The 16984-nt window shown below is 35.8% G+C and overlaps 1 protein-coding gene and 1 long non-coding RNA gene across 4 annotated transcripts in view; one reads left to right on the top strand and one right to left on the bottom strand.

The window, feature by feature from the left end:
• LOC135738335 (kelch-like protein 29) overlaps positions 1 to 16984 on the top strand; it is a 325496-nt gene that overhangs the window by 285324 nt on the left and 23188 nt on the right. The gene's annotated exons all lie outside the window — the stretch shown is intronic.
• Positions 1605 to 5153, bottom strand: LOC135738336 (uncharacterized). Its single transcript, XR_010528685.1, has 3 exons — positions 5073 to 5153; positions 4852 to 4944; positions 1605 to 1756 (listed from the first exon to the last, which is right to left on the bottom strand). It is a non-coding gene; the product is annotated as an uncharacterized lncRNA (long non-coding RNA).

Raw genomic sequence — 16984 nt, 5'->3', positions numbered from 1 at the left:
TAGCACTTCAGTTAGTTTCAATGGCTCTGAGTCTAATGCAGGACTCCCTGGAAGTAGAGCTGCACAATTAATCGGGATTGCAATTTTGGGAAACCAATTACATAATCACCAAATGCCTAAATTATAGCTGCCCATTTGTGCTAATTTCTGTGCGTTTCACTGTATGTTTGGGCACCAAATACACTGTAAAATGTAATTTGTTGACTTTACTTAAAAAAACTTAGGAAACCGATTGCCTCAAATTTTTAAAGTAAAGTTGACAATCAATTTTTAAGTTGTTGTAGCTGAGAAGAAATGTGTAAGGACAACTCATATAATGGTAGTACACTTGAGTACAGTTAACGCAAAATCATTAGTTATGATGACAAAAAAATTTTTAGTCCAGACAACTCATGTCATGGTAGTAAAGTGAACTTAAAAATCATTAGCTCCCGTCACTAAGGAAATGTCAGTTCAGACAACTGAGTTATGTTCAGTTAGCAGTACTAATTAAGGCAAGTTATCCTTACAAGGCTAAGTGTTCACAATACTAATGAAATCTTAGGAAACCGATTGCCTTAAAATATTCAAGTAAACTTTACTCAAAAGTTTTAAGTTGTTGAAACAAAGAGAGACAACAGTTTGAATGAATCAATGAAACACTTTATTTGATTGAAACAGAACAATACAGTGAACTGCACATCCAATAAGAGAGAATTTGAATTTTGAAAAAAGACATAAAAACCCAACAAATCACACATTCACCATTACACAAAACCAAGACCAAATGACAAAAAAAAATATATTTCCATCAATAATGTAGATACACCATAAATGTAAGTGTGTGTGTGTGTGTGTGTGTGTGTGTGTGTGTGTGTGTGTGTGTGTGTGTGTGTGTGTGTGTAAAAAACAAAGAACTTCACTACTCACTGCACAGTAGATTTTTGAGTGATTGAATTTTGGGCCTTAAAGGAACACGCAGACATTTTGGGTTTTTACCTTATTCACCGTATCCCCCAGAGTTAGATAAGTCCATACATACCGTTTTCATCTCTGTGCGTCCTGTAACTCTGTCTGACGTACCCACCGCTAGCTTGGCTTAGCAAAAAGACTGGAAGTAAATGGCTCCAGCTAGCATACTGCTCCAAATAAGTGACAAATTAACGCAAACATTTTCCTATTTATATGTTGCGATTTGTATAGTCACAGTGTGTACAAATAACAAGGTCATATGAGACAGACATCTTTTAACAGTATACATACAGGAAACTATATTCTCAGATGAAGCACTGATACTTGGGCGGAGTGATTAGCACAACTCTCTCCTCACCAGGGGGCTTCTCTGGTGCTGCGAGCAAATCACTCCACCCAAGTAGCAGTGCTTTGTCTTCAGAGAATATAGTTCCCTGTATGTATACTGTTAGAAGATGTCTGTGTCTCATATGACCTTGTTATTTGTACACGCTGTGACTATACAAATCACAACATATAAATAGGAAAATGTTTGCGTTATTTTGTCACTTATAGGGAGCAGTATGCTAGCTGAAGCCATTTACTTACAATCTTTGTGCTAAGCTAAGCTAGCGGTGGGTGCGTCAGACAAAGTTACAGGACACACAGAGATGAAAATGGTATGTATGGACTTATGTAACTCTGGGGAATACAGTGAATAAGCTAAAAACCCAAAATGTTGGTGTGTTCCTTGAAGTGGGGTACCTTCAGGGATTACTGTTAGGATCTCAATGGAGGTGTTGGCCAGTTCAGGTTCATCACAGTCCTAAAAACACAATTACATGAGATATTATTACACAATTCCACATTGATATACAACCTTGCATTTAGGTAGAAAACACAAAGCAGCCACTTTAGAAAGAAGGTTGATAGGTAGTCCTGATCAGGACCAATTGAGGGTATCTCACATCTGCTCATATTTACATCTGAAGAGGCATTAGCTGATGACAACAGTTAGCTATTCTACAATGTGATAACACAAACCTTGCACTCTATTGACAGTTCTGTAAAATGGATAAGCCATATTCAACAGGGAAACAACATATGAGAAGAAAAAATACCTACAATTCTAACAAGGCTTTGCTGTTGTCCCAGAGGACAGTTGACATTTTTGTACACATAATCATTTCACTCTTACACTGGTCATTTGTGAGATTAGTAGAACCCTCTCATTAACACCTGAAGATGTGTACCATTAAACAAGCATGCAAACTGGTCAAGGGTTAAAAAAAGGTGAGAAGGGTATGCGAGGATGGTGGGGGAGTGGGTCATATGACGGATTCTTTTATGCTTGCTGCTAACAAAACATCCTACCCTAATGGAAGCTTATGAAATGTACCCTCCGGCTAGTTTGACACATTATTGAGACCTTATTGAGTTAGCCCTACCATTTGTTCCAAAAACGTGATAGAACAACACCTCCAATGTTTTTGTTGTAGCGAGATATTTTAAGACAACCTTTTTACTAGTAAGTCACCATTGTTTGTTTGACCCATAATGCATTATGGACCGTGACGTAGACCGGTCCAAGCGCCGCTACAAACAAAAGGCAAATAAACTATAACATTATCAAGTAAAGCGATTACCTCAATTAGCGAGCGAAATGTCTGCCATTCAAGCCTTTCCAATTTGAGCCTCAACATGCCGTAAACACGGAGGAAGGTATATTTCACTCGCTAACTGAGGTAATAGCTTATCTTGATAACGTTATTGTTAATTTGCCTTGTGTTTGTAGCAGCGCTTGGAGCCATCTACATCAGTCCAGAATGCATTATGGGTAAACATTTCTTAAAATATCGCTACAACGAAAACATTGGAGTGTTCATCTATCACGTTTGTGGGGCAAAACGTTAGGGCTAACCCAAAAAGGCTAATTTGTTAAACTAGCCAGAGGTCCTTTTAACTTAAATTTCCAATAAGCATAACCTATGCATTACACATTGTACTGAGCAGTAGGGCTGGGCGAGAAATCGACTGCGATTCTCATGCGCATTTCATCAGTAAAGCTGGCTCCGTGATTAATAGTAAATCACCATCACCTGCTTTCAGGTGGAGCAGCATTTACTACACAGAGCCGTATTTCACAGAGAAGCTCGGCAAAATCTCATGCATTATCAGAGGTGAAATTTCACGATTACGAACACGATTTTGCCTAGCTTCTCAGTAAAATACGGCTCTGTGTAGTAAATGCTGCTGCATTTGAAAGCAGGTGATGGCGACTTATTACTAATCATGAAACCAGCTTTACTGATAAGATACGCATGAGTATTGCAGTCAATTTATGGCCCAGCTCTACTCTACTACTGTGCAGTTTGCATTGCATGTCGAAATTGCATATGGCATATATGAAAATAATAGGCCACTTTTATGACACTGTTGTTTCCAAATCTGGAGGTGCTGTGGCATTTGCAATGCATGAGTTGTGACCCCTCTCGGCCATAGGGTTGCTGCGGTGACAGAATTTTCCCACCGGTTAATCGGTGCGTGACAACCCCGATGATACCGGTTTCACAGGGTGGGAGGGGCTTACTTTTTTAATTTGAATTAGATGCAACTGTTTAAATGCAGCGCTTGCATAGGCTGTCTTAAAGGAATAGTCTACTCATTTTCAATATTAAACTATGTTATTACCTTAACTAAGAAGAGTTGATACATCCCTCTATCATCTGTGTGCGTGCACGTAAGCGCTGGAGCGCGCTGCGACGCTACGATAGCATTTAGCTTAGCCCCATTCATTCAATGGTACCAATCAGAGATAAAGTTAGAAGTGACCAAACACATCAACGTTTTTACTATTTAAGACTAGTAGTTATACGAGCAAGTTTGGTGGTACAAAATAAAACGTAGCGCTTTTCTAAGCGGATTTAAAAGAGGAACTATATTTTAATGTGGAATAGCACTTTTGGGAGTACTTCGACTCGGCGCAGTAACACCCTCCCTCTCCCATTATGAGAGGGAGAAGGGGAGCGGACTTTTCAGGCGAGTCGAAGTACTCACAAAAGTGCTATTACACCATAAAATATAGTTCCTCTTTTAAATCCGCTTAGAAAAGCGCTACGTTTTATTTTGTACCACCAAACTTGCTCATATAACTACTCATCTTAAATAGGAAAAACGTTGATGTGTTTGGTCACTTCTAACTTTATCTCTGATTGGTACCATTGAATGAATGGGGCTAAGCTAAATGCTATCGAAGTGTCGCAGCGCGCTCCACCGCTTACGTGCACGCACACAGATGATAGAGGGATATAGTTAGTTAAGGCAATAACATAGTTTAATATTGAAAATGAGTAGACTACTCCTTTAAATCTCATATGAATTTGCATGCAATGCGAGCGCAACAGCTGGTTTAATTAAGTGCTTGAGTCAATGTGCACAGGTACTTCAGAACCTGCCAGTCCCAAGGAGAGCATCCGGCTACTCCTCTATAATGGGTTGCTTGAATGATGGGTTTATTATTATTTGTAATGAAAAACGCAACAACAAAACGATCTCGCTTACATTAAACATCATATATGTATATTATAACAAAAATGAGTAAGCATACGGCTTCTGCCATCGTCTGGTCAGTCGCTCGCCTCACACACTCTGACAGGAATAAATGAAATCTGACACCGGCTGCTCTGTGATGATGCGCGTTCAGCTCTGCTGAATTCAGGCAGAAGACACATTCATGTTTGCTGTCTCTAACGAAACTAAATGATTTAATTACAAAAAAATATCAAAACGACGGTGAAAGACGGTGTCGCGGTGGGCAAGTGATCTAACCGGTAAGAGGCTGACACACTGGTAATCACTGTTACACCGACTATTGCGACAAGCCTACTCGGCCACTGTAAACTAGCACCTGAAACTACTTACAAAGTATGTCTTGAAGAAGTCTTTGTTCTCATCTCCAAGGAGGATGGGAAGGCCACGGAGGACTGCTGTTCACTTAGCAGTAACATCTGTATTCTGAAAGATAATTTCATACATAGCACCCATAAATGGTCAAGGACCATCAATTAACAGCTCTGAAAATACAATGTGGTTACACTATTTTGCTGACACCATTAAATCATTAATGTGCATGAGAAACTTACCCCCAGTGCGATTTGATGATGCAAATACGCCTTAAGTATCTGGCCGGTACATCCACCCTTGGACTTGAAAATGTCAAGACAGCGATGAGATGTTTGTCCAGTTCTTTGAAAAACTCGATTTTGAGGTTTTTGCTGGTTAAGCGAAAGAACTCTGACAGAACCTAAAGAAACAGACAAATGAGCATTTAATGAAGTCATTTTGGATGCGTTTTAATAACAAATCACTAGGTCACACTGGCCAGAAAACTAGTATTACACAAACCTCGAAAATGAATATATTACTGCAACTTGTGCATCCAATCAGCTCTAATGAACGCTTTCTTTGTAAGGCATAAAGGATACATGTATGTATATTGCCCTGCTACTCATTCCATTACAACAGGCTATCTGAATATAACAAATTGTATATGTATGTATTTTATGCTTAGAATTAGTCAAGGGGGTTGTATGGTTATTTGGTTCATATCATAACTTTCTATTCAGAAAGTTTCATTAATTGTGCATAATGACATGTGCAGCAACTGCATAGGTTTAGTAATCTAGTATTTTTCAGTAATGCAGTTATTTTGGGAAAATTTTAAATAATTGCAGGCTGAGTTGAGGTGCCCTTAATTTTCTGCTTGGGCCAAAATGTTAAATAAATATAACCTTTATTATTTTAAAATCACAAAAATACCAAATGCCCTTTCAATAGAAAAATATATCCCACCTTTAATATCGGAGTACATTAACAGTAAGTTACAAACCTTGAGCGGGAGCGTGAAGTTCACTTCCTGCTTGGCAGTCTCTGCATTAATGCTAATGTTAAAAACAGAAAAAAATATTCGAATCTCAAAATTAAAAATCGAATGAATATAACGTCGCTGTCCGATGAAAATCACGTATGTTCATTTTGCCGATTTTGAGATTTTTTGACAGATTGAATGTCCAGGTTCATTTCCGTATACAGTATGCGTCACATACCTAAATGGCCAATGAAAACTTGTGAAATCATGTCATCTGATTTTCACGTATACCCATTTGGTGTCAAAGCTGTCAATCACGCCGCATATCTTCCACCTGTGAAGCATCTCGCCGGTCTCGTAAAGTTTCATCGAAGCTCAGCACTGGATATAGCCGAATAAACATGACAATGACTTTCCTTCATCGAGGTAAACGTTTCCCCCGGACACCAGACGAACATCTAGGAGTAACTTAATTACGGTAGGACTGTGCAAACAAAGTATCTGTCTAGCATTGGTGTTATTTACGCTGGGGATGTCCCCACCACTTTTTGAAAGCATTTGGTTAAAATGTCCTGAAAAATCAAGCGATGCTTAAGACTGGTTTTGTGGTCTAGTGTCACATATGTTGCGTTGTATGCTTATGGTGTGTTTTCTTGTACATATGTAATGAAATTCATTGTAATCATTGACTAAAAGCGCTGCTGTTTTCTACGGTTTGGTGCTTTGGCACTGTTCGGTTGAGCTGGTGTTGTAGGGACTGTTACATGTGTGCAGTCGACATTGTTGAGGGTTTTATGCTGAGTATTTTCTTGTTGTTGACTAGCCTACGCTATGCCCATTTTTGATGCGCCGTTATTCAATATTTTTCCTGTCCCGCAGTAATGTTTTTATCTGATCTTTTGTCCCCACCACTTTTCAACACAAACTGACGCCCCTGCTGTGTAGCATTACCATGTCAGTGTATTGATTCATTGTCCCTTCATAGTTTACAAGAGACATTTAATAAATGTATAATTAATATTAAATAAAGTAAGCGTATTTAACTAAGACGTAGGCTATTTAATGAACTGAGCATATTCATCTGTCAATACGAAACGCGACGTGGCCATTCTAATTAATGATCGGAAGAACGCGTATCGATCACAGTTACTGTAAAATATGCACGCATGTCCATTTAAACTCAATTTGGGTCAAATGTGGATTATATCATTACACTGGCAAGAATATGGTTACATGTCAATATGCCGTACCAAGTATGACAATGCTACATTCAACTGCTTTTGATATACGGTGTTTTTTTTTCACTTTCTGAAAAGTAAACGTTTTGGACATACGTGAGTTTTATCGGGCAGCGACGATATGAATATTCTGATCCGGACCTCCTGCTTAACAGCTGAGCTAGCAGATAAGTTAAAGTTTTACTGTGCCATCGCCAGTTATAGCAGATGCACGCAACAGTTAACAAGCACATTGCATTTGGCGATATGAATTCATATTTACAGTTTAAGAAATTTGAGATTTACAAGGTGGGACAATGACAAGGTGGTTTGCTAGCTTTAGCTTAAACCTTACCTCACAAACAAAACTCAGAACATTAACAGAACATAGTCCTGACTTTACTAAATTGTAGAAATACATTTAACCTACAAACAGACTGAAGTATTACATACATGGCCTCTCCAAATTAACATTTTGCATGCTCTTACCTTCAAACCAAATCCAGACAAACGTTCTTTTGCCGCGTGATGGTTCAAATCCAACGTCTCAGGAGGAACTGCGCATGTGCAATCTCTTCTTCGTTGATTTGTATTGGCGGTTGGCATCCAGCATGGTGCATTACCGCCACCAAGTGTTGGGAGTGTGTGGAGACACTCATACTTCTCAAGTAAAGGTTACTTAAGTATGATAAGTTTAATTACTCTCCTCACCAAAATGCTGTGTCAACTTATTGTAAGCTAGTAGAGTCAACAAATTATGGAGCAACTAGTTATGATCACTATTTATTTTTAAGTAAAGTTAGCTATTACATTTTACAGTGTACAGTGTGGAATCAGAGATTTTAAAATTGATAATTAACGTGTCCTTTAGCCATTCATTTTGGATATTTTACTAACAGCATAACTCCCATAATTATTTGTTATAAAAATTATATTATTTACTTTTAGGTGTTCACAGAAAGTTATAAAACATTCAAACTGCAATGTAAAATCGATTAATCAGCAAAAAAAAAAAAAAAAAAAATTATATATATATATATATATATATATATATATATATATATATATATATTCAATATCATATAATATATATATTCAATATCAAGGTGAATATTATTATGATTATGATTTTTGTCATAATTGTGCAGCCCTACCTGGAAGTACGTCATTTCAGCCATTTTATCTTTGAGCACTTCGTTTGCCCTCAAGTTTTTAAGCCAATCAGCTGAGCCGTAAATTGTCACTTGACAACACTAATTAGATGATGTCACCGCTGTTCCAAGCTCATCACTTGCCACTATAAAGTGCAGCAGGGATTACATATTTTGTTGGCCAACCCGGAAGTTGGCGGGACACTGGTTCCCTACAATGCAAAAAAAATTCTTTTTTACTTAGTATTTATCTTGTTTTTAGTTCAAATATCGACAAATTCTTAAATCAAGAAGAAAATACGTCTAGTTTTAAGACCAAAAATATCAAATTTAAGTGATTTCGTGCATAAAACAAGCAAAAAAAATCTGCCAATGGGGTAAGCACATTTGAATAGATTTTTTCCTGAATTTAGTGTTTAAAAAAAGATTTTTTGCTTGCCCCATTGGGAGATTTTTTTCTTGTTTTATGAACAAAATCACTTTAATTTAATATTTTTGGTCTAAAAACTAGACTCTTCTTGGGTCGACAAAAATACTAAGAAATGTTTTTCTTGAAAATCATTTTTTGCAGTGCAAGCAAAAAAATCTGCCAATGGGGTACACTGCAAAAAATTGTTTTTCAAGAAAAAAAGTCTTAGTATTTTTGTCTTGTTTTCAGTAAAAATATCAAAACATTCTTAAATTAAGATGCTTTTTCTTGATGAGCAAAACGACCCCAGAAAATAAGTCTAGTTTTTAGACCAAAAATATCAAATTTAAGTGATTTTGTGCATAAAACAAGCAAAAAAATCTGCCAATGGGGTAAGCAAAAAAATCTTGAAAATTTTTCTTAAACAATAAATTGAAGACAAATTCATGAAAAAATTGCATCTTAATTTAAGAATTTTTAGATATTTTTACTGAAAACAAGACAAAAATACTAAGATTTTTTTTCTTGAAAATCATTTTTTGCAGTGCAAGCCAAAAAAATCTGCTAATGGGGTACACTGCAAAAAATTGTTTTTCAAGAAAAAAAGTCTTAGTATTTTTGTCTTGTTTTCAGTAAAAATATCTAAAAATTCTTAAATAAAGATGCTGTTTCTTGATGAGCAAAACGACCCAAGAAAATAAGTCTAGTTTTTAGACCAAAAATATCATATTTAACTGATTTTGTGCATTAAAAAAGCAAAAAATCTGCCAATGGGGTAAACACTTTTTTTTTCTTAAACACTAATTTCAAGAAAAATTCATGAAAAATGTACATCTTAATTTAAGAATTTTTAGATATTTTTACTGAAAACAAGACATGTTTGCAGTGTAAGCAAAAAAAATCTTGAACATGTTACTTAAACACTAAATTCAACAAAAATTAGCTTACTCCATTGGCAGATTTTTTTTTCTTGTTTTATGCACAAAATCACTTAAATTTGATATTTTTGGTCTAAAAACTAGACTTATTTTCTCGGGTCGTTTTGCTCATCAAGAAAAAGCATCTTAATTTAAGAATTTTTAGATATTTTTACTGTACATTTTTTTGCAATGTAGAGATTTTTTTACAACTGAGCAGATTGTCAGACCTCCTCACTCACTTTCTTCCAAGCAAGATCCTTTTAATTCTTGTTTCTATAAAAGTATGAGGATGTGTCGTACAGCTCTGAGTGTCCACATACAGTGATAATTTTGTCCTCCATTGTTGTTTCGTATTTTTGCCTCTGCTTGGCTTGCTACATCGTTATCATTACTACTGGAGCAAGCATTGGTTAACGTGGTGCGAATATCCCTTAAAATTCATATTGCCTTGGGGTTCTAAGCATGTGTCTAAACTGCCGCTATCTTGGAACAGGGGTCTTATCATAGGAAGTAGCTAGGTAACGCTGCTATCTCCACCTGTACTGTCCGCCTTCGAATTCATGGACGATGACGGACTTTTGTGCTGCGTATGGATGTAAGGCCTACTAGCACTATGCATTAGATTTAGAAAAAGTAGATTTTCTTACTATCAAAACTTAAAATTGTTTCTGGACTCAATACTAAATACATGTCTGACCGTTGGAACGAAAAAAAAAATTGAAAATTGCATTCATGACGATTTATGGTGGTGATTTTATTTCCGTAACACCTTAACATACATTGATGCTGATGCATTAAAGAGGAGGGGCTCCCCTGTTTCAAGATGGCGGCTCCATTTGACGCATTCGTTCCAATGAACTGCCAATTCGTTCCAATGGAAGGCGACATCTAGTGTATAAATCAAAAATACGTCATCCCTACGGCACTCAATCTAAAGCTGTGACATGAAATGCTACAGACAGTGAAACTTTTTTATGAGTCCTTAAAAAGAAAAACACTGCCAGTCAGAAGTTAGGATCACTTGCTTATTTTTTTTTAACCTTTTTCCACATTTTTTAAGAATAATTAATTGATTAACACACACGTTACGATGAGAATTATGTAGCAAAAATGAATATGTAGTCACCCTTTGCCTAGAAGTTTGAAAAAAATGTGAAAAAAATGTATTGTCCTTTTATCAGTCAGCTTCTTGGGCGCACAGCGAAAAAGTTTGATAACCACATATATGTATATTATACTTGCAAAAATGTCTATTCCTTCAGAATATGCCACTAATTATTAACAACGTGAATGTAGGAAAATGCTTTAGGGTCATCATACAATAGTTACTGCATCTTCCAGCCGGGACTACACCTACCAAACCTAAGTCACAACCCAGAAGATGAACTTGAAGGTTTTCCGAATGCGTAGCTGCTCATGTGTGGCCAGCGTTCCTCACGTTTCCGTCCGTCTCCGTGTCAGTTTGCAGTCATGTGTGGTTTGTCAGGAATATATCTCGGCTACGCCCAAGGAGGGTATTAGGTTGGTGGAGGTAATAGATGTCTGAGCGAGTCTGTGTACCATCAGCCAGATAAATGACTGCCTGATGGTTTGGGAGATTTCCAAGTCGCACCGGCAGGCAACTCATTTCTCTTGTTCGTTCCTGCTCTGCCTCCGTCCCTCCAGCTATAGAGCGCTGAAGGGACGCTGACAAAAATATGGCTTGTGGTTGAGAAAGGAGAGAGGCGATAGTTTAGCAAGAAGAACCGCGGAAAACATTTCCACGATTACGCCACTTTTTGATTTATTTATTATTTTAAACACTATAAAACATGTTAGCTGCGGTCGTTATCATATGTTTGTTCTTATAAGAACTGTTTGAGAAACTTTCAAGTTTTATCAAAAGTTGGAAGAGGAGCGGGTCCCATCCCAATTCTCTCAAGCTTGCTAGCAGTTCAATTATACCTCATAATTGACCAGCACAAATAGACATGATAATAATTGGTAAATATAATCAAAGACGGACATATTCATCCAAATGAAATTAATTGTTTATATAAATAAATTGTCATCGGCCAGATGCATGAATGTAAATGTGTGTTTATCTTTGGGAATATGAACCCAAGACCTTTGCGCTGCCGACACGGTATCATGGATTTTAAATATTCCCAATCTGTTCTGTATCAAATGGCAATAATGTGTCATTTCTAGAATAGAAACCAAGAACAGCGAGAGATCTGTATGTAAAAACATACAACATTAAAGTGTTCCTTTATTGTCGAAGCTCTCCGTGACTCAGTCCTCTGATCTACTGTCGACAGCCACACTCGCATCTATCACGAGATCCTCACATAATGAAAAGAGAAACGACGGGCGGGTAATGAAGTCTTGGGTGAGCCGCGGCCGCTTTCGATGTGAGCTTTGGTAATTGGCACATGACCTACTCCACCGGCCAGTTGTAATGTCACAATTTGTGTGTGATGCACAAATCCAATTAAGTCCGAGTGCTGTGTGGAGTTCTGCTGATGGAGGTTCAAGGTGCCCTCTGCAGACTGAGAGATTGAGAACGGATACAGCACGGATATAAACGTCTGGCAGAGCCGGCTCACAAATAAGTGAGAGATCAGGAAGATTATTAGACATATCTGTGCGAGGGTGTTTATAAAGAGCTGTTTAGAAGCAGATTAGATGAAGAGCGTTTTAAAGACCAAACTGAAAAGATTCAAGTAGCCTGACCCCTAAAAAGTTTGTTTCTATTACTTACCATTCTTGGACAATTACACCAAACGTGACAGAAGTGCAAACGTTACAACTTACCCCATAGGTGGGGTTCATTGTAACAGGTAGGGGGTTAGTTGTAACACTTGCTAAAAATTAAGTTTGCAGGCAAATATTTCAATACTATTTTGTCTATATACTTGAAGTGGATATTGTTTATATATCTGTCTATAATAGACAGGTATCCTGACTGTATTCATTCATCCAACACTTTTCTAACAATAGTTCAATTATAAATGGATGCAAATGTCTAAATATGTGAGAAAAAGCTGAACAATTATGAAAAAAACATTTTTTTTATATGTGACTCAATCTTTGATAACCATACTACAGTTTCAATAATCAAATTCTGAGATAATGAGCATCAAAGTCTGATTTTAGCCATTCATTTCATTATAATTTCAATCTTTGACGTGACCTTATTCAATCAATATTAAAGATATGAACAAAAATAAATGACACACGATTTTTGATAAGACAGGTACATTTATTTTGTTGGCAGCCAGCAATCATTTATGTGTAGCTTATTTAAAACAATGGCAAGAATTACGCTAAAGTTAGCGGTTTCCATATCGTAAGTGCTGAGGGGTTAGTCGTAACACAGTGTTACAATTAACCCTCCTGGGTCAAAATATTTTCAAGCCCACCGAAAAAGTTGCTAAGAGCTGAAGACATATTTCAAAGCGATGCTATGTTTTAGTCAACAAGACACTGATTTATATAACACAGCATTGGATTTGGTATTTTACACACCCAACTTAGAAACCGAAAAAAAAACCATATGATGAAAAAATTTACTTACATGCCACCAAAACACTCATTCATCAATAACTCTCAAAAACATTATACATTTCCAATAATTTGTGAGAGATCATCTTTTGGCAGCATAAAAAATACCAGAAAAACAAAACGCAAAAAAACTAAACAAAAGCAAAAAAAAATGCCAAAGGGGTAAGCAAAAAAATCTTGAAAATTTTTCTTAAACACTAAATTCAAGAAATTTCAAGAAAAAATTGTCTACCTCATTGGCAGATTCTTTTGCTTGTTTTATGCACAAAATCACTTAAATTTGATTTTTTTTGGTCTAAAAACTAGACTTATTTTCTTGCGTCGTTTTTCTCATCAAGAAAAAGCATCTCAATTTAAGAATTTTTAGATATTTGTACTAAAAACAAGACAAAAATAATAAGATATTTTTTTCTTGAAAATCATTTTTTGCAGTGTAGGTCACACAGATGGCGATAGCCAACAATACATTGTATGGGTCAAATTTATGTCAAATATCAAGTAAAGATCGTGTTCCATGAAGATATTTTGTAGATGTCTTACTGTAAATGTATCAAAAATGTATTTATCCTTAGTAAAAGACTTCATTAGACTTCCTTTGGACAACTTTAAAGGCGATTTTCTCAATATTTCAATTTAATTTTATTTTTTGCAGATTTCAGATTTTCAAATAAGCTTGTTGTATCTCGGCCAAATATTGTCATGTACTAACAAACCATATATCAATGGAAAGCTTATTTATTCAACCTTCAGATGATGTATAAATCTCAATTTAAAAAAAATCACCCTTATGACTAATATGAACTCTTTAGGTGCAACGGTGTACTTTTTGAAAGGATAGCACCCCAGTGACAGCTAGGGACCATTTTTGATCTTTTTTCTGACTTGAGATTTTTTTCTACACACTGCAAAAATGATTTTCAAGAAAAACAAATCTTAGTATTTTTGTCTGGTTTTCAGTAAAAATATCTAAATATTCTTAAATTAAGATACTTTTTCTTGATGAGCAAAACTACCCAAGAAAATAAGTCTAGTTTTTAGACCAAAAATGACTTATTTAAGTGATTTTGTGCATAAAACAAGCAAAAAAATCTGCCAATGGGGTAAGCAAAAAAATTCTTAAATTAAAATGTTTTAAGATTTTTTGCTTGTTTCATGCACAAAATCACTTAAATTTGATAACTTTGGTCTAAAAACTAGACTTATTTTCTTGGGTAGTTTTGCTCATCAAGAAAAAGCATCTTAATTTAAGAATTTTTAGATATTTTTACTGAAAACAAGACAAGAATACTACAAATTATTTTTCTTAAAAATAATTTTTTTTGCAGTGCAGAGAGCAAACTAATGTTCTGGTTGATGATATAAACATTTGTAAGGAAGAATTTCAGAAGTACTGGGTTTGACAAAGGTTTGTGAGGTTAGTGATATGATATCTTTAAATGATATTTAAAAATTAATAAGACATTTGGCTTTGTATTCCTTTTGTGAAATACCAGGTTTTTTTCTTTTGAATGAACAGCAATAAACAAGGTCTTTTTACAAGGTCTGCCTGCATTTTCTGCTCATTTCTTTGGTGTATTCTGAAAAAAAAAAATGTTAGTAGAGATGAGCAAAATAATGTTATGTAAGAGTCTGGCTCTGTGGGACTAACATACAGGTATTTCTAGAAAGATGTTTCATTTACACTTAGCTGGTATAGATGATAATAACAAAACCTATATATATATATATATTTGTAACCTAGGGTAAAACTTTCATGTGAATGTGAATTTTCAAATGCATATGGTTTAAGAAGTGTATTTTGTTTGTATGGTGTGAGTCATGTTAATTTACAGAAACATATACAAATTGAGGTTTGGCTCTTTAAGAGTATTATTTATATATTTATTTAAGTAAAGTGTGGTTGAAATGTACATGGTGCAAAACGTGGTTTTTTGACAGCATGTTTGGTTGTCTGTTTAATCATTGGATGATCAGAAGTTGATTCCGCCCTCTGTACAAACAACTAGGACAGCTATTGGTTGTTGAAGAGAAATCCGCGTCAGTAAGAAAAAAAAACACCTGGCAGATCGACAGGGTGAATGCATTGATCCAGATCGGATTAAGTTGTCTCTTATACTTTATAATTTGTTTTACTAACTGACAGTTAGTAATAATTTGTTAAGCATCGTGTTAAGAGAAGACTGGTAGTTGTTTTATTCAAGTTGCAAAGAGGAGATTGACGGACATTTAACACTTCTATTGCGATGGCGGAACAGATGTGAGTGATTCGAGAACTTTCTGTCGGACACAGAGCAGCACGCGAGTGTCTTTGGAGTGATAAGTTGTGTATCCAGACAGTCATATTTGCAATTATGATAAAAATGACGGAGACGGAAAAGCGCTTTGAGTTGAGGTGAGCGGTGATGTTCATTTGGAGTCGCGGGACACGCGAACCTGCAGACGATTATCACGAGGGAGAAAGAAAGGAAGGGAAACCACAATAACCAATTCGGCGGACAGCTGCACCTTAAGGTATTTGGTTTCATTTTATTTTTGCTCTTAGGAGTGAAGAGGCCAGTTTAAGTTTTCGTTTAATGGCCACAACGCACACGAGCGACGGCACGGGCCTGCAACAACAAGGGGGTGTGAATGTTTATGTGTAAGTGTGTGTGTGTGGGCCCACAAATACTGTTTTTTTATTTCAAAGTTGTTCAATATGCTCGGATATGGGTATAAGTTAAGTAAGATACCTCTAAAAGTCTTGATTTATATCGGGTAATCGGTTGTTGTGTGATTATAATGTGTTAAACGTGTCGTATTGAAAGAGTCACATAAACCGCAGTTAAAGGGGACCTGTTATTATATATATTTTTTCTCAACACAATTTCTGTGATTCCTAGCTTACCATTGTAAGTGATTTAACAAAGTGTAAAGTTTCAGTATTTAAATTTCATCCTAAAGAGGTTTAGGGTTATTTGTAGTGATTTTTGTGTTTATATATACATTTGAAATCTTGATGAAAGCCTTATGTTAAGGGTTATTTAAGTTTTTTTTCTACTCTATTTCAATATTCCTATTTTTTCTTAAATAAAACTTGTTACTCTTATGTATAAACGCTGAAGTATTTACTCATTTGGTATCTGGTTTAATATTAATGTTGGGTCTAAACAGTTACATGTGAAGGGTTTAAGTTTCTTGCAGTAAATTATTTAGCAGTTAATGCTGTGATAGGTTAACGTAAAACTATAGAGAAGGAGTTCCCATAATCAGTCGAGAGACACATACAAAAGAACCCGTATGTACGTTTTCCTGGTTCTGAATAATATGTAATTTAGAGCCAGGTGTTACATATTTTTGCCTTGCTAAATGTGTCCCTGGACCACAAAACCAGTCATTTAAGAGTCAATTAGGATTTAAACATCTTGAAAGTTGACTAAATAAGCTTTCCATTGATGTATGGTTTGACAGGATGGGACAATATTTGTCCAAGTTTCAACTATTTGAAAATCTGGAATCTGAGGGTGCAAACAAATATAAATATTGATAAAATTGCCTTTAAAGTTGTCTAAATGAAGTCCTTAGCAACTGCATCCACTTAAAAAATATAAAGTTATGATATATTTATGATAGGAAATATATCACAAAATATTTTTTGGCTTTTGCTACAAATATACCCGTGCTACTTATGGTTTTGTGGTTCATGGGCACAAATATATTTTTCTGACTATTTCCTCTTTTGATTTCAGGGTGAATTGTAGCACATTCATCCACTTTTTCTGAATAAATGTATTATATGTTTCTACTCATTTTTTTCTAGTCGCTATTTAGCAGAAGTTCCTTCCATTCGAGCACCTTCACATTCAAATAGCACGTTCTCCTAAAGCATTATGGGAGATGTTTTACAAGGCCACAGTGTTAAAATTAAATCTAAGTAGCTCTTTAGTTTCTGGGTCACCGTGACTTGA

This window comes from Paramisgurnus dabryanus, chromosome 12 (genome assembly GCF_030506205.2).
Source record: "Paramisgurnus dabryanus chromosome 12, PD_genome_1.1, whole genome shotgun sequence".
NCBI classification, from domain to species: Eukaryota; Metazoa; Chordata; class Actinopteri; order Cypriniformes; family Cobitidae; genus Paramisgurnus; species Paramisgurnus dabryanus.
The sequence above is the reverse complement of the archived record's forward strand: the minus strand, read 5'-3'. Positions and strand labels throughout refer to the sequence as shown.